Source organism: Bubalus bubalis, chromosome 2 (genome assembly GCF_019923935.1).
Source record: "Bubalus bubalis isolate 160015118507 breed Murrah chromosome 2, NDDB_SH_1, whole genome shotgun sequence".
In the NCBI taxonomy this organism is placed as follows: domain Eukaryota; kingdom Metazoa; phylum Chordata; class Mammalia; order Artiodactyla; family Bovidae; genus Bubalus; species Bubalus bubalis.
The window spans coordinates 151,418,345-151,442,187 of NC_059158.1; the positions used below are offsets into that span (position 1 = coordinate 151,418,345).

Genomic DNA, 23,843 nt, shown 5'->3' on the forward strand with positions numbered 1-23,843 from the left:
TCAATTAATGTGATACATGACATTAACAAATTGAAAGATAAAAACCATATGATTATCTCAACAGATGCAGAGAAAGCCTTTGACAAAATTCAACATCCATTTATGATAAAAACCCTCCAGAAAGCAGGAATAGAAGGAACATACCTCAACATAATAAAAGCCATATATGATAAACACACAGCAAATATTATCCTCAGTGGTAAAAATTTGAAAGCATTTCCCCTAAAGTCAGGGAGAAGACAAGGATGCCCACTTTCACCATTACTATTCAACATAGTTTTGGAAGCTTTAGCCACTGCAATCAAAGAAGAAAAAGACATAAAAGGAGTCCAGGTTGGAAAAGAAGAAGTAAAACTCTGTTTGCAGATGACATAGAGAACTCTAAAGACTCCACCAGAAAATTACTAGAGCTAATCAATGAATATAGTAAAGTTGCAGGATATAAAATTAGCACATAGAAATCCCTTGCATTCCTATACACTAACAATGAGAAAACAGAAAAAGAAATTAAGGAAACAATGCCATTCACCATTGCAATGAAAAGAATAAAATACTTAGGAATAAATCTACCTAAAGAAAAAAAAAAAGACCTATATATAGAAAACTATAAAACACTGATGAAAGAAATCAAAGATGACACAAATAGATAGAGAAATATACTATGTTCATGGATCAGAAGAATCAATATAGTGAAAATAAGTATACTACCCAAAGCAATCTATAGATTCAGTGCAATCCCTATCAAGTTACCAACGGTATTTTTCACAGAACTAGAACAAATAATTTCACAATTTGTATGGAAATACAAAAAAACCCTCGAATAGCCAAAGCAATCTTGAGAAAGAAGAATGGAACTGGAGGAATCAACCTGCCTGACTTCAGGATATACTACAAAGCAACAGTCATCAAGACAGTGTGGTACTGGCACAAAGAGAGAAACATATATCAATGGAACAAAATAGAAAGCCCAGAGATAAATGCATGCACCTATGGACACCTTATCTTTGACAAAGGAGGCAAGAATATACAATGGAGAAAAGACAATCTCTTTAACAAGTAGTGCTGGGAAAACTGGTCAACCGGTTGTAAAAGAATGAAACTAGAACACTTTCTAACACCATACACAAAAATAAACTCAAAATGGATTAAAGATCTAAATGTAAAACCAAAAACTATAAAACTTCTAGAGAAAAACATGGGCAAAACACTCTCTTATGTAAATCATAGCAGGATCCTCTATGATCCAACTCCTAGAGTAATGGAAATAAAAGTAAAAATAAACAAGTGAAGTGAAGTGAAGTGAAATTGTTCAGTCATGTCTGACTCTTTGCAACCCCATGGACTGTAGCTTACAAGGCTCCTCTGTCCATGGAATTTTCCAGGCAAGAGTACTGGAGTGGGTTGTCATTTCCTTCTCCAGGGGATCTTCCTGACACAGGGATTGAACCCAGGTCTCCCACATTGCAGGCAGACACTCTACTGTCTGAGTCACCAGGGAAGCCTATAACAAATGAGACCTAATTAAACTTAAAAGCTTTTTCACAATGAAGGAACTATAAGCAAGGTGAAAAGACAGCCTTTAGAATGGGAGAAAATAAAGCAAATGAGGCAACTGACAAAGAATTAATCTCAAAAATATACAAGCAATTCCTGCAGCTCAATTCCAGAAAAATAAGTGACCCAATCAAAAAATGGGCCAAGAACTAAACAGACATTTCTCCAAAGAAGACATACAGATGGCTAACAAACACATGGAAAGATACTCAACATCACTCATTATCAGAGAAATTCAAACCCAAACCACAATGACATACCATCTCATGCAGGTCAGAATGGTTGCTATCAAAAAGTCTATAGACAATAAATGCTGGAGAGGGTGCAAAGAAAAAGGAACCCTCTTATACTGTTGATGGGAATGCAAACTAGTACAGCCACTATGGAGAACAGTGTGGAGATTCATTAAAAAACTGGAAATAGAACTGCATACGACCTAGCAGTCTCACTGCTGGGCATACACACAGCGGAAACCAGAATTGAAAAAGACACGTGTACCCCAATGTTCACCGCAGCACTGTTTACAATAACCAGGACATGGAAGCAACCTAGATGTTCACCGGAAGATGAATGGATAAGAAAGTTGTGGTACATACACACAATGAAATATTACTCAGCTATTAAAAAGAATGCATTTAAATCAGTTCTAATGAGGTGGATGAAACTGGAGCCTATTATACAGAGTGAAGTAAGTCAGAAAGAAAAACACCGATACAGTATATTAATGCATATATATAGAATTTAGACAGAGAAGGCAATGGCATCCCACTCCAGTACTCTTGCCTGGAAAATCCCATGGACGACGGAGCCTGGTGGGCTGCCGTCTATGGGGTCGCACAGAGTCGGACACGACTGAAGCGACTTAGCAGCAGCAGCAGCATGGAATTTAGAGAGATGGAATGATGACCCTATATGTGAGACAGCAAAAGAGACACAGATGTAAAGAACAGACTTTTGGACTTTGTGGGAGAAGGCGATGGTGGGGTGATTTGAGAGAATAACATTGAAACATGTATATTATCATATGTGAAATAGATCGCCAGTCCAGGTTTGATGCATGAGGCAGGGTGCTCAGGGCTGGTGCACTGGGATGACCCAGAGGAATGGGATGGGGAAGGTGTGGGAAGGGGGTTCAGGATGGAGAACACATGTACACCCATGGCTGATTCATGTGAATGTATGGCAAAATCCACCACAATATTGTAAACTAATTAGCCTCAATTAGCCCCTAATTAGACACAATTATCTTCTTAATAGGGCTAACATAGGCTGCAAGTACAGTCTGTCCATTTTAGGCGATGAAAAAAATATTAAAGGTAATGAAATTCACCATTTTTTAGAAGTTGGGGTCAAAGGCTGATTATAATAATCCCTTGAAGTTAGCAATTAAAATGAATCATTGCCTCTTAAACCACAAATTTTAAAGATTTTATCCATCAAGGACATCTCCAAAAAAGAATTAACTTCCCTGATGGCTCGGCTGTAAGAAATCCCCCTGCAATGCAGGAAAACGTGCAGGAGATTGGGTTGGATCCCTGGGTTGGGAAGTTCCCCCAGAGATAGAAATGGCAATCCATTCCAATATTCTTGCCTGGGAAATCCCATGGACAGAGGAAACTGGTGAGCTACAGTCCCTGGGGTCACAAAAAGAGTTGAACATGATTTAGCAAGTAAACAACAAGCAAAAGGAGTTTGAGCATCTGAGTTTAAGTTTTAAAAGCTAGATCCTTTCCTTTCAGAGATGCAAAATATTAAAATTATTATGTTTCCTTTTCTAAATGTATGCTGTTGTGGATATGATGACAACTGCTAGCAAATTATGCTTATTTGTTTTTCAGTGAAACACAAATATATTTGAGCTCTCTCAAATAAAAGTCCCATCTTAAAAGACTCACTTGGCAGGCTGGGACTTTCCTGATTGTCAGTGGCTAAGATTCCATGTTCCCAGTGCAAGGGCCCTGGGTTTGAACACTGGCCCGGGAACTGGATCCCACATGCCCCAACTAAAAGATCCTGCACCCCACAACAAGGATTGAGGATGCTGCAGGCCACAACTAAGACACAGTGTAGCCAAATAAATAAATAAATATCTTTTTTAAAAAGATTCATTTGGCAGGCATAATAGTTTCTTGTACCCTTCCAATAGAATGGGGAGATGCTTCACAAAGTTTACTTAGCCACTGTAAAGGAAAAATTACACTAGACAAAGTTAAACAGGATGGAAGACTTTATTCAAGGCTACTGCAATAGGGAACAGAGGCCAGAACTCAGTCTGAGCTTAACTTCACTGAAACAACTGGCTGGAGAGTTTTTAAGAGCTGGGATGGAGAGAGAGGTGGAGGGATAGGAAGCCATCTGTGCTTGCTAATTGGCCACACCTAAAGGAAAAGTAAAACTCTCATCTTCAGGACGAGAGGTAATTTTACAATTTAGAGTAAGGTGTCCACTGAAGTTGGACATCCTGGACTTTGCAAGGATGTCTCAGGTTGGCCAAAAGGTTTGTTTGTTCCATAACATCTTAGAGAAATATCTGAATGGAACTTTTTGGATGACCCTTGATGCTGGGAAAGATTGAGGATAGGAAGAGAAGGAGATGACAGAGGATTAGATGGTTGGATGGCATCACCAACTCAATGGACATGAGTTTGAACAAGCTCCAGGAGATAGTGAAGGAGAGGGAAGCCTAGTGTGCTGCAGTTCATGGGGAAGCAGAGTCAGACACGACTTATAGACTGAACAACAAATAGTAACTGGTTTGTAATAACTTATGTACTAGAAGTAAAGGATCCTAAAATATGGGAATGACAAAGATCATTAAATATCCTTCAGCCCAATCAATTTAATTAGTTCTAAACTTCTAAAAGATATCAGGAAAATTAGTTTCCAATCCCATGTGTCCTAGTATAAAATAAACCTTTGAAAATATTTTCTTAAAATAACTACTTGAAAATGTCACATTGTCATTTATCCCTTAAAATTACCTCAAAATTACTTACTTCAAAAAGAGTCTTTTCTCTTAGAAGCTTGATAAAATCTTAGAAATAAAATAATAGTATTTATAATAAAGGAAAAATGGTGAAGCGGAAAATGCATGGAGTATTACAAGCCTGGGGCAGATTTAAATGGAATACCACAGCTGAAACATTTGCTTGCCAGGAGGTGAGAAACAGGAATTAGAAGGTCAGTGAGACCAAAAAGAAAAATGAGAGGGAATAAAAGCAAAAATAATTTTTTTTCAGTTTCCTCCATTACCAGCTCTTCTGAGATTTAGTTTACAAAACATTACGCAGAAAGTATTATATACATATTCAAAATGACTCTCTGTGTATATAAAAATTACAGTTTCTTCATCTGGGATAATAGGAAAAGAATATTATTTTCTTCAAAAAAAAAAAAGAATCATAGTACAGTATGTACATAAACTACAGTTAAAACAGCTCAGTAAATGGATGCTATAATTCTATATGTTGTTGTTGTTTAGTCCTTGACCCCATGGATTGTAACCAGCCAGGCTTCTCTGTCCATGGGATTTCCCAGGCAAGAATACTGGAGTGGGTTGCAATGCCCTCCTCCAGGAGATCTTCCAGCCCAGGGTTTGAACCTGTGTCTCCTAAATTGACAGGTGGATTCTTTACCACTGAGTCACCTAGGAAGATCATAATTCTATATAAATTTAATCTTTTTGCCTGACAATTTACACTGGTAAATTCTGTAATTTCTGTGTGCCACTTCTTTTAGAATCTTCACATATGTTCCCTTTGTGTATGTGTTTTTTCCTGCAAAATGTGTATTAATAAGTCACTTTTGGTTCCAAGTGGTAGAAACACGACTAGTTTAAGAAACACAACTTGACTAGTTTAAGAAGAGTGAGAGGCAAGGGAAAAAGACACACCTGCTAAGGTTGGCCAGTGGCAAGGACAAAGTAGTTCTCTAATGTTACTGAGTTTGAGGTATTTTTTTAAATAACAATGATCTTTATTCTTTTTTTATTGAAGTATAGTAAATTTAAAATTTTGTATTAGTTTCAAGTGTACAGCAAAGTGATTCAGGTATACATTGATGTATATATATATATGTGTGTGTGTGTGTGTATAACTTAATATATATGTATATATTATTTTCAGATAGGTTATTACAAAAGTATTGAGTATAATTCCCCATGCTATACAGTAGGTCCTTACTGTTTATCTATTTTGTACATGGTAGTGTATATATGTTAACCTCCAACTCCTAATTTATTTTCCCCTCCCCATCCCCTTTGACAACTGTGAATTTACTTTCTATGTCATCTGTGAACCTATTTGTGTTTTGTAAATAAGTTCATTTGCATCATGTTTTTAGGTTCCAGATGAGTGATAACATATGATGTTTGTCTTTCTCTGTATAATAATCTCTAGGCTCATTCATTCTGCTGTAACTGACATTACTTCATACTTTTTTATGACTGAGTTTCAGATGTTTTTAATATATATATTTTTTTGATTTTCATAACAATGCCATGAGATAGAAATGAAAATAGCCTTTGCTGCTGCTGCTAAGTTGCTTCAGTTGTGTCCGACTCTGTGCGACCCCATTAGGCTCCTCTGTCCCTGGGATTCTCCAGGCAAGAATACTGGAGTGGGTTGCCATTTCCTTCTCCAATGCATGAAAGTAAAAAGTGAAAGTGAAGTCGCTCAGTCGTGTCCGACTCTTAGCGACCCCATGGACTGCAGCCTACCAGGCTCCTCCGTCCATGGATTTTCCAGGCAAGAGTACTGGAGTGGGGTGCCATTGCCTTCTCCGGAAAATAGCCTTTATTTGCAGGTAAAAAATCTGAGTAAACTGGAACAAAATAGAAAGCCCAGAGATAAATCCACGCACATATGGACACCTTATCTTTGACAAAGGAGGCAAGAATATACAATGGATTAAAGACAATCTCTTTAACAAGTGGTGCTGGAAAAACTGGTCAACCACTTGTAAAAGAATGAAACTAGAACACTTTCTAACACCATACATAAAAATAAACCCAAAATGGATTAAAGAGCTCAACATAAGACCAGAAACTATAAAACTCCTAGAGGAGAACATAGGCAAAACACTCTCCAACATACATCACAGCAGGATCCTCTATGACCCACCTCCCAGAATATTGGAAATAAAAGCAAAAATAAACAAATGGGACCTAATTAAACTTAAAAGCTTCTGCACAACAAAGGAAACTATTAGCAAGGTGAAAAGGCAGCCTTCAGAATGGGAGAAAACAATAGCAAATGAAGCAACTGACAAAGAACTAATCTCAAAAATATACAAGCAACTCCTACAGCTCAACTCCAGAAAAATAAATGACCCAATCAAAAAATGGGCCAAAGAACTCAATAGACATTTCTCCAAAGAAGACATACAGATGGCTAACAAACACATGAAAAGATGCTCAACATCACTCATTATCAGAGAAATGCAAATCAAAACCACTATGAGGTACCATTTCACGCCAGTCAGAATGGCTGCAATCCAAAATTCTACAAGCAATACATGCTGGAGAGGGTGTGGAGAAAAGGGAACCCTCTTACACTGTTGGTGGGAATGCAAACTAGTACAGCCACTATGGAGAACAGTGTGGAGATTCCTTAAAAAACTGGAAATAGAACTGCCTTATGATCCAGCAATCCCACTGCTGGGCATACACACTGAGGAAACCAGAAGGGAAAGAGACACATGTACCCCAATGTTCATCGCAGCACTGTTAATAATAGCCAGGACATGGAAGCAACCTAGATGCCCATCAGCAGATGAATGGATAAGAAAGCTGTGGTACATATACATAATGGAGTATATTACTCAGCCATTAAAAAGAATACATTTGAATCAGTTCTAATGAGGTGGATGAAACTGGAGCCTATTATACAGAGTGAAGTAAGCCAGAAAGAAAAACACCAATACACTATACTAACGCATATATATGGAATTTAGAAAGATGGTAACAATAACCCTGTGTACGAGACAGCAAAAGAGACACTGATGTATAGATCAGTCTTATGGACTCTGTGGGAGAGGGAGAGGGTGGGGAGATTTGGGAGAATGGCATTGAAACATGTATAATATCATGTATGAAACGAGTCGCCAGTCAAGGTTCGATGCACGATACTGGATGCTTGGGGATGGTGCAGTGGGACGACCCAGAGGGATGGAATGGGGAGGGAGGAGGGAGGAGGGTTCAGGATGGGGAACACAGGTATACCTGTGGCGGAGTCATTTCTATATATGGCAAAAGTAATACAATATTGTAAAATTTTAAAATAAAATTAAATTTAAAATAAATCAGTAACTAGGAGCTTATGGCAGTAGTTAATGGTGGGACTGACATGAACCTTTTGGTGTCAGAACCTGTTTTCTTAACTGCTTATGGTTTTGGCTCTCATAGCCCCAGTGTGATACCACCCTAATTCCTTGTGACCTGGAAGACTTTACAAACATCCCTGGAAGGATTATATCTAAATTCCATTGCTTTGCATGCATGCTTAGTCATGTCTGACTCTTTGTGATCTCATGGACTGTAGTCCACCAGGCTCCTCTGTCCATGGCATTTCCCAGGCAAGAATACTGGAGCCGTTTACCATTTCCTTCTCCAGGGGATCTTTCTGACCCAGGGATCAAACCCGTGTCTCCTACATTGGCAGGTAGATTCTTTAGCACTGGGCCACATGGAAAACCTATCTAAATTAGTTGTCAGCTAATGCATAATCAAAATTACATTAACAAGTAATTGAAGAATAATTAGATAAATACTTTTAGGAAGAAGAAGAAGAAGACATTTGCCTAATTTCAGATTATCCAGATTTGTCCTGACAGAAAGGACCAGTAGAATGAAGCACAAGTCTGTCTTTTACCTCAGCATCTAGTGCAAAAAAGTCACATGTCTAAGCATTGATTTAGCCTTCAATTGGCATCTACTAAACTAGATGTGAAAAGACATTTTAAATTCTTTGGGATGGCTGGGGAGACCCTACCTTCTTGATTATTGATTTTTATCTTATTTCTTTTTGTTATGAATTGTGGACTTAAGAAGAAAAATAAAACTTTATGATGGCTAATAAAAGAGAAAGCCAATATAAAATTCATCTCCCATCTAACATCACCCCATTAGTTTTTTTTTTCTTTTTATATAAATCTATAAACAGAATTTGAAAAAAAAATAGTATATAAAAATCCAATTCGTGTCACAGAAAAGCATAAAGAAATTCTAAGACATAAGGATTGTGTATGGCAAAGTAAAAGAGAAAACCACCATTTCTCCTGAAGACAGAAGCAAGTGACAGAGGGCATTAACATTTTTTCTTGCCAAAAGAGTGCCTGATGATCAATAGTGAATTTCAACCATCAGCCTCTGAAAAGAATGAACTAGTGATCTGCTTTCATATATCCAGCTCATTATAAAGCATCAAGTTTCACAATTTGTTTTATTACATCACTGCAGGCAACTGGAATATGAGTTGTTAAACTGTTGCTACTCCACAAAGAATTACAGATCATGTGTTATTTTTACTTTGGCTCATTGGTGATCTAAGTGAATTTGAATAGCTTTATTATTCTCAGATTCCAAAGGTTTCCTGAAAAGTAGGCAGATAGAGAGAAATGGTGGCTCAGATGGTAAAGCATCTGAGAAACCTGTATGCAGGTCAGGAAGCAAAAGTTAGAACTGGACATGGAACCACAGACTGGTTCCAAATAGGAAAAGGAGTACATCAATGCTGTATATTGTCACCCTGCTTATTTAACCTATATGCAGAGTACATCATAAGAAACGCTGGGCTGGAAGAAGCACAAGCTGGAATCAAGATTGCTGGGAGAAATCTCAATAACCTCAGATATGCAGATGACACCACCCTTATGGCAGAAAGTAAAGAAGAACTAAAGAGCCTCTTGATGAAAGTGAAAGAGGAGAGTGAAAAAGCTGGCTTAAAGCTCAACATTCAGAAAACTGAGATCATGGCATCTGGTCCCATCACTTCATGGCAAATAGATGGGGAAACAGTGGCTGAATTTATTTTTCAGGGCTCCAAAAATCGCTACAGATGGTGATTGCAGCCATGAAATTCAAAGACACTTTCTCCTTGGAAGGAAAGTTATGACCAACCTAGACAGCATATTAAAAGTCAGAGACATCACTTTGTCAACAAAGGTCCGGCTAGTCCAGGCTATGGTTTTTCCAGTGGTCATGTATGGATGTGAGAGTTGAACTATAAAGAAAGCTGAGCACCAAAGAATTGATGCTTTTGAACTGTGGTGTTGGAGAAGACTCTTGAGAGTCCCTTGGACTGCAAGGAGATCCAACCAGTCCATCCTAAAAGAGATCAGTCCTGGGTGTTCATTGGAAGGACTGATGTTGAAGCTGAAACTCCAATACTTTGGCCACCTGATGTGAAGAGCTGACTCATTGGAAAAGACCCTGATGCTGGGAAAGATAGAGGGCAGGAGGAGAAGGGGATGACAGAGGATGAGATGGTTGGATGGCATCACCAACTCAATGGACATGAGTTTGGGTAAACTCCAGCAATTGGTAATGGACAGGGAGGCCTGGTATGCTGCAGTTCATGGGGTCTCAAAGAGTTGAATACGAGTGAGTGACTGAACTGAACTGAACTGTCTGCAGTGCGTGAAACATGGATTTGATCCCTGTGTTGGGAAGATCCCCTGGAGAAGGAAATGGCAGCCCATTCCAGTACTCTTGCCTGGAAAATCCCATGGATGGAGGAGCCTGGTAGGCTAAAGTCCATGGGGTCCCAAAGAGTCGGACATGACTGAGCGACTTCACTTTTACTTTTCTTTATCTTTCAGATGAAGTGTTAGCTTCTAAAAATATTCTCTACTAAGTAAATAAGGTTGTTATTTAATCCAAAATTGTGGGCAGGTCCCACTAGTGTAATGGAGTCTTCAGAACAAAAGCCATTGCTTCCAGCCTCAGCTTATGATTGGAAGAGGAGGTCTTCTAGCCTTCTTTATGTCAGCATGTTGAAGTTCTCAGAGATGCTGTTTCTGATCTTAGGGGCACAAGAATCAAGTGGAAAGCAATCCAAAAATAGAAGATTGAAAAGCACTATGACCACAAGGGATTGTGGAAGTATCAGCCATGTGATTCAGAAATAGAGACACTAATAATTACCACTTGTTATAAAATACATGGGAACCATGAGCTTTCAGAATTGCCGGGGACCAGCCCCAGCTGATCCAGGGTATTCGAAGGAGAGACGGCTAGGCGAGGGTCGGGGAACAACTGCTTAATTAAACGTTAATTAAGGAATAGAATAAGGATAGCTCAGTGAGGAAAATTCAGTGGAGAAAAGAGGCTGAGTAGCTTGGTTTACGCGGGGGACCAATAAAACTTCAAGACAAGAAGCTTGCACCACTTACGTAGGCCGCAGGCGTCCTTCCGTTCTCCCGAAGGAGAGGAGACACTGAGGCCTCCCCGGTCGGATCTTAGAAGCCCAGGCATAATTAGTAAGCATGGTGGGTTCCGCGCTCCAGATGGAGACTCAACCAGAGTGAGAGAGAGAGAGAGAGACATGGGGAGACCAGTCTTTCGAGGAACTGATCCCCATTCTTTATTTTCCATGGTCTACTTTTATACACTGAGGTGTTATGCAAAAGTCACGCGGGGTCAGCAGTCCTGACTTTTATCAAAGTCAGGTGCTTCATACAAATGTATACAGAGGTCTTAGGGGTGTTACATCATCTTCTGGCCAGGGGGCCTGCTGACAATTTACGACCCTCTCCTTGTGACAGCGGTCAGTCAACCAGGACACTTATTTCTCCAGGGGTGATTATTCTTAAAACAGACGCCACCCAAATAAAGTTACATTCCTATAGGGTGAGGGTGTAGTGGGTTTTAGTTAAGGAAAGAATTTACTTAGCCTAAGGTCTAACGTGATTAATATCAAAGGTTAATACTTATTTCTTCTATATATTCATTAATGTGTATAAGGGAAAGGGGATGTGGAGACTTAGCAGTAAACATTGGCTCAACAAATGAAAAACCCTTCACCAATATGATTTCTAATCAGCCCATTATACTTATACTAATAATTTTCTAACTTTTCTAAGGAACCTGTTTTTAGAAGGTTTAAAGCATCTTGTGCCTCTCATGGTTGGGAGGCTGTGAGCAATCACATGTGGCAGGACAAACCTATTCAGGCAGGCTAGAGGATTTCCAAAGGAGTTTGTAGGTTAAACACTGTCACACCCAGGAATTATTAACTGGAGCTGTAAGCTAACTCTTTTTTCAGAGAGAGGTAGTGGGGGACAGCCCCCCGTAAAGTCAGAGGTGTAGGTGAAAGCACAAAGCAGAAAGTAGGCAGACTCTGGTTTTGGGGGTAGATGCTCGAGAATTTCCAGGGGGACTCCTGAGGCTCGATCCCGCCTTTGCGTATGCCGAGCCTCCTTCCTCATGACCTTTGTCATGGGCGGAGTGCCTCACGCTGGCTCCAGGCAGTGATAGAATTCCAGTTGAGCTATTACAGATCATCACTCAATATGCAATATGCCGGCTCCCGGCATCTCCCCCTTTTTTATTTCTTAAAACAGCCAGATGCAGCTCAGTCGCGAGCTTCTGAATGTTCTGCCGAAGAATCCTGACAATACAAGGAAGAATGATTATGAGAAGATTAGACAGAATGTTTTTTCCAGAAATTAAGTTAGAGAAGGTGTGAAAAAAGTCATTAGCTGCTCCAGCGGCGGTAAAATCCAGTCGAGAGTGTTCCAAGGTCTGTATTTGACTATGAAGTTTCCCTAAGTCCAGGCCAATATCAGAACTATTCCAAACACCTGAGATATGATTTTTACTCTTTTCCCATTCATAATCTGTCTCGTTTACCTTCAAAGATGTCACGCATATCCACCTGTAATCAGCGTGGCATGTCAAAGCCATCTTCACCTTTAAAGCCTGTAACTCAGTGCCACTATGCATTATTGCCTCTTCTAAGGCGTCTACTCTCATCTCTAAATTTCTATCTATAACTTCCTGTGTTGCATAGTATCAACATATTGGGCAGTATGCACTTGTTGAGTCAATGATATTGCTGCCGCAGTAACAGAACTAATTGCTGCTATTAAAGCTGATATTCCTAAAATAAGTAAGCCCACAAACCGTCGCGATCGCATTAAATCCTGTAGTTGCTGTAACACGGCAAGACCATAGCTATCATATAGGCACCATAAGATAGGATGGGCATTGTAACACCACAAAGGAGCAAACATTACATTGAGGGTTTAAACAAGATGAAAGCATACATTGTTCACAAGTTACCACGTTAGGTCCACCTGAATAATTCATGAATACATTAAGTTTGTTGAAGTCATTAGTAAAAAGGAAAACATAAGGCAAGGGTAGACAAGCTAAAACAGAATAAATAGAATTATTTTTTGGTTGGACTTCACGCTGCAGCAGCCCTGTCAGTCTCGCCGGGATCTCGATGTTTATCTTGTCTCCCCTGCTGGCGGGCGCTGCGCTGGTCTGGATGGCACTTTGCGGGTGCGCTCTCCTCTCTGGCCCTCACTTGCTGCACAAACTTCTTTGCTCTAGGTCGTGGGGTGCAGCGAGGAGGGTGCAGGGCGAGGCTGGAAGCGCGGAGGCGAGAGCTGCCTGGTGGGCGGGGCGAGCAAGCGCGTGCCTCGAACCTGGCCTGTCTGGAACCCAAATTGGTGAATCTGCGTCCTCTGGAAAAATACAAGCACATCCTCGACCGCTAGTTAATAATGGGTCAGGACCCTCCCATTGTCCTGAGAAGAGGTCCTTCCATTTGAATAATGGTTTTGCATTTAATTGCTCTAGGCACCAATGACGAAGCATTGCAGTAGTTCCAGCCAGATCAGTATTTAGAATATTTATTACGAAAAGAGCATGTTTGATGGGGAGATTTGATGGGAAGAGCTATACTTAAACTCCCCTTCTTTTAGTTTTTGAATTTGGATTTTTAATGTTTGATGCGCTCTTTCAACAATGGCCTGTCCCTGGGGATTATAAGGGATGACAGTATTATGTTTAATTTGAAACTTTATACAAAATTCCTGAAAAGACTTAGAAGTGTAAGCAGGAGCGTTGTCAGTTTTTTAGAGCTTTTGGCAGGCCCAAATATGAAAAACAAGTAAAGAGATGTTGTATCACATCTTTAACTACTTCTCCGGTACGAGCAGTTGCAATAATAACATGAGAAAAGGTATCTACAGTTACATGAACAAAGGAAAGTTTTCCAAATGAAGAGACATGAGTTACATCCATTTGCCAGAGTATGTTAGGTTTGAGACCGCGAGGGTTAACTCCCATAGGTAGACTATTATAAACAGTGGGGCAGTGTAAGCAAGAGCGCACAATCTCCCTAGCAGTTTCTCTGGGAATTTGGAATTGATATCTTAAAGCAGTAGCATATTGATGATGAAGTGAGTGAGAGGCTCTGGCCTCCTCAATCACAGTAGCCACTGTATTTCTGGTTAACAAGTCAGCCAAATCATTAAAGGCATTTAAAGGGCCGGGCAATCTGGAATGAGCCCGAATGTGTCCAATGAAAAATATTTTCTTTCTTTTCTAAATTTGTTGCTGTAAATTACTTAACAAATGAAATATGGTAGTTTTATTTTCAGGCAAAACCGCTGTTTCAATGTGTGGAAACAACCTGACAATATACTGAGAATCAGAGTAAAGATTAAATTCCTCATCTGCAAACATAGCAAAAGCCTCTACGACTGCTGTTATTTCAACTCTTTGACCTGAAGTTTCCCATGTTTCTAAAACCTTTTGGTGATTTTTAGTGACTATGGAGGCTTTACCATTTGCTGACCCATCAGTAAAAACTATCTGGGCATTTGGAATAGGAGATTGTTTACATCTGACAGGAAAAATAACTGGATGTCTGGATATAAAATTCAACAAAACATGTGAAGGTAAATGATGCAAAAATTTGACCAAAATAGTTCCCTATAGCAATCTGCCAATTTTCAAACATTAGAAGAGCATCAAGTTGTTTCTTATTATATGGAATTACAATTTCTGATGTCTCTTTACCAAATAATTTAATGTTCCGCTTTTTTCTTTTAATATCAAAGTAGCTATCAATCCTGGATAAGAAGCCACTACTTTTTTAGTTTGAGCGGGAAGATGGACCCACTCTAGGGGGCCGTTTTGCCATAGAACCAATTTTTTGTCTGGCTACCCCAATTACACCTATGGGGGTTTCATGGTAAAGGAATTGTCAAGCAGTTGTCAATTTAATTTTTTAAATTTTTTAAAATTTACATTTTAGCAACATAAATTTAGGGATATGTTAATTTAGGTCTAATGTTTAGTTTAGGTCTCTGTATAAATTTAAATAATAAATGTATAAACTCCTTATCTCATTTTGGTATATAGATATGCCTAAATGCAAAATGTATTTATATATGTATTTATATATGGCAACAAGTATAAACTTACTGACATATAATAAATCAATATACTTGAATTAATCTTTATAATTATTAATTAATATATATTACAGCAATACAACACGTACACAGCTAATACCAACCAACACAAACCAATATACTGTAATAATACATGTCACACATATATAATATAATTATACAGTATATAGAACATATATCATCACAGCATCAATCCATACCAATTAATATCAGCCACACACACATTATATTACTGCAATATACATTTAATTATACAGTATATATATAATATGCATATATAGTATACATTTTAATTTATATACAAATTAGTTAAGTATAGATCTATAAATAGAATTATGTATACCCATATCTAATTAGGCAAACTGCAATTAGGCAAATATATTTATATTATGTATTTATAATAATAATATATATAGTATTGTTAATTGTACCGCCTGTTGATAACTAAGAAATTGAGAAAACCCTTCTCTGAGTATTTCCTATTTGAGACAGCACGTCCCTCTCCCATAGGGTAAAGGAGAGCATAGGAACTACATAGGGTTGGAAAGTTTCACAGGTATCCTCAAACTGCCAATCTAACATCTTTGAACTTTTAACTACTATGGGGGCTTGAGGGCAAATGAAACAAAATTTGACCCCTGAAATCTATCAGGGCAACTTGCCAATGATCACTATCTTGTAAAAGACTTGCAGTTGATCCTTATTGAATGGAATTACTATATTTGCTACTTCTTTTCTAAAAAGTTCCATACTTCTTTTTTCCTCCTTTTATACTTAATTGTGCAACCAAGCTGGGATAAGATAAAACTATTTTTCTTGGGGTCACTGATAGATGGAACCAACGGGCCTTTTTGTCACAAGCACCCTGTAGGTGTATGTTTTGTGGCAAGAATAATTTAATCTCATCTTTTGGTATTATTAATCCTAATTAACTGATCATTTAAAGTCTCATCTACTTTAACAAGAGCTGTCTCTGTCTCGTTAGTCAACCTTTTCTTAGAACTGGAATTAGGATCGCTTTTTAAGTAATCAAACAAAGGCTTTAAATCTGCAGTAGTCAGTTTTAAATGTGGGCGTATCCAATTAATGTCTCCTAATAATTTTTGGAAATCATTTAAAGTTAGTAAACAATCTCTCCGCTTCAAAGGGGCAGTTTTTAAAACTTTTGGCAGACTTAAATATGAGAAGCAAGTAAAGAGGTGTTGTACAACATCTTTATAAGCTTTTCCAGTTATCATTTTGTAACCTAAATCTGGTCTATAGCTTTTTAGATGACAAGCAACCATCTAATCTTTGCTTGAATACTTCCAGCAATGGGGAACTCACTACTCCTCAAGGTTTTAAACTCTCCCTCACCTTTTTTTCTACAGCATTCCCACCCTGCATACCACTTTCTCTAATCTCACCAACTCATTTTCAGTAGTATACGTGGGCCAGGAACTGGGCCAGTTTTTTCCAGCAATGTTAAGAGATGTCTGTTCTTGTGTCTAATAGCCCTGACATTTTATTTTCTTGAATTAAAAGATCTTTTAAAGGCCTTGGAGCTGTAATTTCCTGCACCCAAAAAGCTAGATCACTAAATCCAAATACTCTGTGGCTCCTAGCCTGAGAAGTCAAGTTTTTTCCTGTCTGATACTAAAGTAAAAGCAAAAGCTGTGTTACTCTTTGACCTTTATTAATTTGCACAGTTTTAGTAGGCGGTGAGGTCAAAATTTTAATTTCTCAATATAATCAGAATCTACTACACCGTGCACCACCGAAATTTTTTGAAAAGAAAGCGAGCTACGCCCTAGCACAAGTCCTACAATGCCCTCAGGTAGGGGGCCAGCCACTCCCATTGGAATTGGAGTAACCGGCTTGTCAAGGGTTAATATTGTTGCTAAATCCCCTTACCTTTCTGCTTTTCTCTTAGCCTGGGTGAGACCCCCCTGAGGGGGTTTTCTCCAAGGAGCACCTTTGCATATTGTGCATGCAGTCTGTTTTAAAAGCTCCACTGTTCAAAAACTTTTTATCTTTTTCAGGCTTAGGCAACACTTTGAGAAGCTTTGGGGGCAAAGTGGGGAACTTTTGGGCCCTGGAAGGCGCAAACGGAGGCGGCGGCTATCGCCCCAAATCAGAAAGTGGTGGATAAGTTTTTTTTAAAGTTTGCGCAGAGGGGGAGGTAGCTCGCCAGGGCGTCTGGCCACAGTGTCCTGTAAGTCCTCTCCTCTCTCCTCTGCTGATTTTTTTTTTTTCTTCTCTAAATCTTTCTCAAGTTTTCTTTCCCTCACTCTATCTTTTTTCCTTCCTCTTCTCTTCTCTTTTACTTTCTATCATTTCCTTCCTGTTTCCCTCTTTCATTCCCCCTTTTCCTTCTTACTTTATTTCTCTCTCTCCCCCTCTCTTTCTCTCTGTATCTCTTTTTCTAACTTCCTTTTTTCCTTTTTCTATCTTGCTGCATTCCCTGATTCCTTATTTCTCCATTCCTCTCTCCTTTTCACTCTTTAGTTCTTTTTTTATCTTTAGATCTTTCTCTATTTTCTTTCCTTTTTTCTTTTTCACTTTTTTCTTTTTCTCTTTTTTTTTTTTTTTTTTTTTTTTTGCTTGTGTGAGGCCCCCCTGAGGGGGTTTTTTGCAAGGAGCAGGCTCTGTATATTGTGTATTCTTTAAAAGCTACTTTGTTTAAAAGAAAACTTTTAATCTTTTTCAACCTTAGGCAATGCTCTGGGAGGCTTTGGATGTAAACGGGGGAATTCTTAGGCCCTGGGAGGTGCAAGCGGAGGTGGAGTAGTCGCCTTAAATCAGAAATTGTTGGATAAATTTTTAAAGGTTTGTGTAGAGGGAGAGGGGGCTCACCAGGGCGCCCGGCCGCAGCGTCCTGTAAGCTCTCTCACTCCTCGGGAGGTAGAGCACAGTCTCCCTCCTTTTCCTCATCAATGGCAGAAAATATGATCTGCGCAGAAGGTGGAGACCCACTACCATCCACCGCTATAGCCTCTCCCATAGGTTATCCCACAGCCTCATGACGAGGGTTCAGAACATTTTTAATCATATTTATAGGATAAGTTTTTAGTTGGTTTTTTACCTTCACCCAAGTATCTAAATTAACAGTACCCTCTTTAAGTTTCAAGATTACTTGTATAAAGAGTTGCCATTCTTAGTTTCAGTGTTACCCATGTCAGAAAATTAAGTATAATAGATTTTGCTTTTAGCTATCAAAAGATCAGGCCTTTCTTGTCAGCCTTTTTAGAAACCGTTTTTTCTCTCTAACTCTTCAACACTTTCAACACTTCCCACTCCTCTCGCCCTGTCTATCCTACAGGGGGGTCCGCGGCACCCTTGAGTGGGGTCCTAGCCGTCCCGAACACTGGAAGAACAATTGGGCTGATGACCCAGATTGTCCCGGGGGGGGAACAGCGGGCTGATGGCCCAAAACTGTTCCGAGGGAGAAGCAGTAGAGCTGATGACCCAAACTGCTCCGTGGGGGAACAAGAGGGCTGATGACCCCGTTGTTCCGAGAAGGGGAGGCAATAGAGCTGATGACCCTAATTGCAGGGAGCTTACCTTGGAATATCCTGTCTCGGGCGCCACCTGCCGGGGACCAGCCCCAGCTGATCCAGGGTATTCGAAGGAGAGACGGCTAGGCGAGGGTCGGGGAACAACTGCTTAATTAAACGTTAATTAAGGAATAGAATAAGGATAGCTCAGTGAGGAAAATTCAGTGGAGAAAAGAGGCTGAGTAGCTTGGTTTACGCGGGGGACCAATAAAACTTCAAGACAAGAAGCTTGCACCACTTACGTAGGCCGCAGGCGTCCTTCCGTTCTCCCGAAGGAGAGGAGACACTGAGGCCTCCCCGGTCGGATCTTAGAAGCCCAGGCATAATTAGTAAGCATGGTGGGTTCCGCGCTCCAGATGGAGACTCAACCAGAGTGAGAGAGAGAGAGAGAGACATGGGGAGACCAGTCTTTCGAGGAACTGATCCCCATTCTTTATTTTCCATGGTCTACTTTTATACACTGAGGTGTTATGCAAAAGTCACGCGGGGTCAGCAGTCCTGACTTTTATCAAAGTCAGGTGCTTCATACAAATGTATACAGAGGTCTTAGGGGTGTTACATCATCTTCTGGCCAGGGGGCCTGCTGACAATTTACGACCCTCTCCTTGTGACAGCGGTCAGTCAACCAGGACACTTATTTCTCCAGGGGTGATTATTCTTAAAACAGACGCCACCCAAATAAAGTTACATTCCTATAGGGTGAGGGTGTAGTGGGTTTTAGTTAAGGAAAGAATTTACTTAGCCTAAGGTCTAACGTGATTAATATCAAAGGTTAATACTTATTTCTTCTATATATTCATTAATGTGTATAAGGGAAAGGGGATGTGGAGACTTAGCAGTAAACATTGGCTCAACAAATGAAAAACCCTTCACCAATATGATTTCTAATCAGCCCATTATACTTATACTAATAATTTTCTAACTTTTCTAAGGAACCTGTTTTTAGAAGGTTTAAAGCATCTTGTGCCTCTCATGGTTGGGAGGCTGTGAGCAATCACATGTGGCAGGACAAACCTATTCAGGCAGGCTAGAGGATTTCCAAAGGAGTTTGTAGGTTAAACACTGTCACACCCAGGAATTATTAACTGGAGCTGTAAGCTAACTCTTTTTTCAGAGAGAGGTAGTGGGGGACAGCCCCCCGTAAAGTCAGAGGTGTAGGTGAAAGCACAAAGCAGAAAGTAGGCAGACTCTGGTTTTGGGGGTAGATGCTCGAGAATTTCCAGGGGGACTCCTGAGGCTCGATCCCGCCTTTGCGTATGCCGAGCCTCCTTCCTCATGACCTTTGTCATGGGCGGAGTGCCTCACGCTGGCTCCAGGCAGTGATAGAATTCCAGTTGAGCTATTACAGATCCTCACTCAATATGCAATATGCCGGCTCCCGGCACAGAATGAGCCCTGCCAAATTCCTTTGAGGAAGTTTTTGTTGCTATATTTCACGTGGAGAAATTAGTGCATTAAATAATTCTGCCTATTTGTCTAGTAGGTCTAGAATATAAATCAGAACCCCACAATCACAGTAAGCCTGTATAGTAAGTGTTGGGGACGGATTCATGGATCATCCCTGGTAGAGTGCTGTTATGCCCAGCACCATGTAAGCCACTTTCCATATGCTTATTGTATTACATTTATTTTGGAGGGGAAGTGTTAATCTCAATGTTTTAAATACACAACTGTAATTAAGAGATATTAACTTCTCTACTACCACACAGCCACTAAGTGGCAAAACTGGAATTCAAATCAGGTTTGTCAGATTCCAAAGTCTTTGCCTTTCTCTTAAACTGCCCCTGTTTAATTTGTCAATCTTTAAAAGAAATAAAATCTGTCATTTTTCTATGTTTTTAAAACATTTTCTGCAGTTTCCTCTTCTAAGCCTAGTAGAAGAACCCCAGGTAATCTTTCCTTTACACTTCTATTCCCATCACATGGTCACAGCATAAACACACACATACAGAGATGTATCCACACATATATACACAGCCTTTGGACCATGATTTGTGTGCATAACCTTTCCTTTCCTAGCTTGAATTTTCCTTTCAAGTTACTAGCGCTTTGATATAATTCCCTCAGGTTCTTCTTCCCTACTGGATGTCATGGACAGTACAAATTCCTGACCTTAATTAAATTTGTTGCAAATTCCTCCCTTATCATATTTAATATGCTCTACAATATAGCTCCAAATTGATTTATCCAGGTCATCTCCAATTACTCCCCCATGATCCACTCAAACTACTATTCAAATCTAATATGTTCATCCCTATATCCATGCCCTGTATCCCAAATCCTTAGAATGGTTATTATTTATCAAGTTCTCTACTAAATGCACACATATCTTAATGACATCACAACAGCACAGTATAAGAAGTACTACATCATAGAATGCTTCTTAATAAGAAGATAACCTTAGCATCAGTATGCAAAATTAAGTTTCACAACGGGTTTATTATCTATTGCTACATAGTAATTTATCCCAAAACTTACAGCTTAAAACAATACATATATATTATCTCACAGAATTTCTGAGAGTCATGGAAAGCAAGAACACCTTAGCTGGATAGTTCTGGCACAAGATCTTCTGTGAGGTTTTAGTCAAGAAGCTGGCTAAGGATATAGTCATTAGAAGGCTTGGTTGGCAGGAGGATCCAGTTCTAAGATGGTGCACCCACATGGTTATTGACAAAAGATCTCATTTACTTACCATATGAGCCTCTCCATGGAGCATCCTTATCACATAACCACTAGCTTACCTCAGAGTGAGTAATCCAAGAAAGAGAATAAGAAATAGAAGTTGTATTCCCTTTTATACACTAACCTCAAAAGTAATATATGCACTGCCTGCCAACCTTGTTACACTTCAGGAGAGCACTACACATGAATATCAGTGAGAGGAGATAGGGATAACTGAGGGCCATCTAAAGGCTGGTCATCCCATCGGGGAAGATTGGAGTGAGGGAGATCAAGCTACTGAAATATTTTAAGCATAAAATGATAATCAGGAGATGTTTCTGAAACAAAGCCACAGAATAATTTGAATTCAGAAGAATGAAAAAGAGGAGAGTTAAATATAAATCTCAAGTTTGTAAACTTAGACCCTCACAATGATGTATTTAATCACAATACAAAAAACAAGAAGGAGAAGAATCTGAGTCCAGATGTGTACATGTTCTGTTCCATAGGCATTAAGATGTGCCTCTAAGGGTGGGGGGAAGGGATGATTAGGAAGGGTGGAATTAACACGCACACTCTGCTGTGTTTAGAATGGATGGCCAATGGAGACCTGCTGTGTAGCACAGGGAACTCTGATCAGTGTCAAGAGGCAGCCTGGATGGGAGGGGAGTTTGGGAGAGAATGGATACATATACATGTACGGCTGTGTTGCTTTGCTATGCACATGAAACTATCACAGCATTTTTAATCAGCTATACTCCAATATAAAACAAAAAGTTTAAATTAAAAAAAAAAAGTGATGTGCCTCTAGATGGAGATGTGAAGTAGGCAGTCCTTCCTCCCAACCTCAAGATCTCCTGAAATTCTGCTCCTATTGCAAAACCAACCCCAAATATCTTTCTCCATGAACACTTTTAAGGAGAAAGTATTTCTTTAACACAATAACTTATCAGAGCTTCTTTCACTCTGTCTTGCATTAAACTATGAATGTATTCTTATCTGGGTATAATAATTCAATTTTGCCAGAAATTCTTTGAAGGCAATGAGCCTTCCATAGCACAGAAGCCATAGCAAACAGCCTTTCAATGAATGTTTATTGAATAGAATTAAAGACACCATCTCAGTAATGTTCTTACTGAAAAAATTTCTGGCCACCTAAAGTCAACTAAGAAGACCTTTTGTTTGCACAGGGGTTCCTTGGGTACCATTTATGCCATACCAGGTGGATGGTGCCTCCTCTGCTCTGCAGAAATCTGTGCTCAAAGATGACAAAGGATGTATCAACAGCTCTGAAATGTTCCAGTTACAGGAATGATTTTCAATTATTCTGTGACTTTGTACCTTATACCTAAAGTTTCTGCATTTCATTGTGTCAATATTTAATATCATCTTTTGATTCACAGTGTGCTTTAATAATATTTATGTTTTTCTGTGATTTTATCTTTTAGATGGACCAATTACTAAATTAGCACATTTGGAAGACAGGATAAAGGAAATCAATTATACTTCTGTTTTTTCTGTTCATGTTCCTATATCAATAACAAAAATGGAGAAGCTAGAAACCATCTCCATCTTTCAGTATCCTGGTGGTTTGGAGATCGTAAGCTCACAAGACATGCATTTCTTACCTATCAGATGATGAGGTAGAGCAAACTCATTTCTGAGTTCTCCTGCAGCTTCAGTCATGTTTCCTTCAAATGAATAGCAAAATATCAACAATCCATGTTTATTTGTAAAATAAAAACTAGGGAATTCCCTGGTGGTCAAGTTGCCAGGACTCTATGCTTCCACTGCAGGGAACACTGATTCCATCCCTGACCAGGCAACTAAGATCCTGCAAGCCACACAGAATGGCCAATCAAACAAGCAAATAAATAAATTGTTGCAAGTTTTTCTCAATAAATACATAAATAAAATGAAAAAAAATGCTTTTAATATTTTAATCTCATAAACATTTTAAACCTGAAGAACATAAAGCAAAATGTCAAGTAACTGGTAAAAAAAAAAAAAAAAAAAGAAGTCTTCACTTCCTTTCTTCTGTATAGTTCCTTTCATATAAAAATATTAAATGCCATTTTAATATCACTTAATCATTTAAAATGTACTAGAAGCAGATTCGAGTCATTTGATTCATTATTAACCAGGATTTCCATCATCTCATTTGAACTTCATGACAACTCTATGAGATATTATTAGGTCCCTTTTTTTCAAGTCAGGGTACCAAGTCTCATTGACTTAACCAAGGTCACAAAACTTATATCCGGACTAAGGACTCAGCTCTTCTAAGTCCAAATCCACATTACACTGATATATAGCAAGACTCAGCCAAATGCTCTGACTTACACTTTGCTGATTAGATCTGTGTACTTTCTTCTAAACTTTCTCCAACCAAACACTGGTTCTTTGTGTTTAACAGAGAAAGGATTTGGCTTATTGTCTCCCGAGGAATCTATCAACATTAACTTATTCCTTTCCAAATGCCTCCTCATCCCTCCCAAAGATTGCTCTGCTGCTGGTTACTTTCAACCAATAGATTTCATGACCTGAGCTGTACTCGGCTTTCCCAAGGAACACATCTCTCAGATAATTTAGTTTCTCTGCCTCCTCTCTGAAATATACTTTCTATACTCAATAAAATAAGGCAGTGGAGGAAAATAC

At 39.2% G+C, this 23,843-nt stretch overlaps 1 long non-coding RNA gene across 1 annotated transcript; it reads right to left on the reverse strand.

Moving 5' to 3' along the window:
- Window positions 1-12,728: 12,728 nt before the first annotated feature.
- Window positions 12,729-18,592, reverse strand: LOC123465467. The gene is made up of 2 exons (XR_006640681.1): window positions 18,529-18,592; window positions 12,729-13,245 (listed from the first exon to the last, which is right to left on the reverse strand). It is a non-coding gene; the product is annotated as an uncharacterized LOC123465467 (long non-coding RNA).
- Window positions 18,593-23,843: the final 5,251 nt, after the last annotated feature.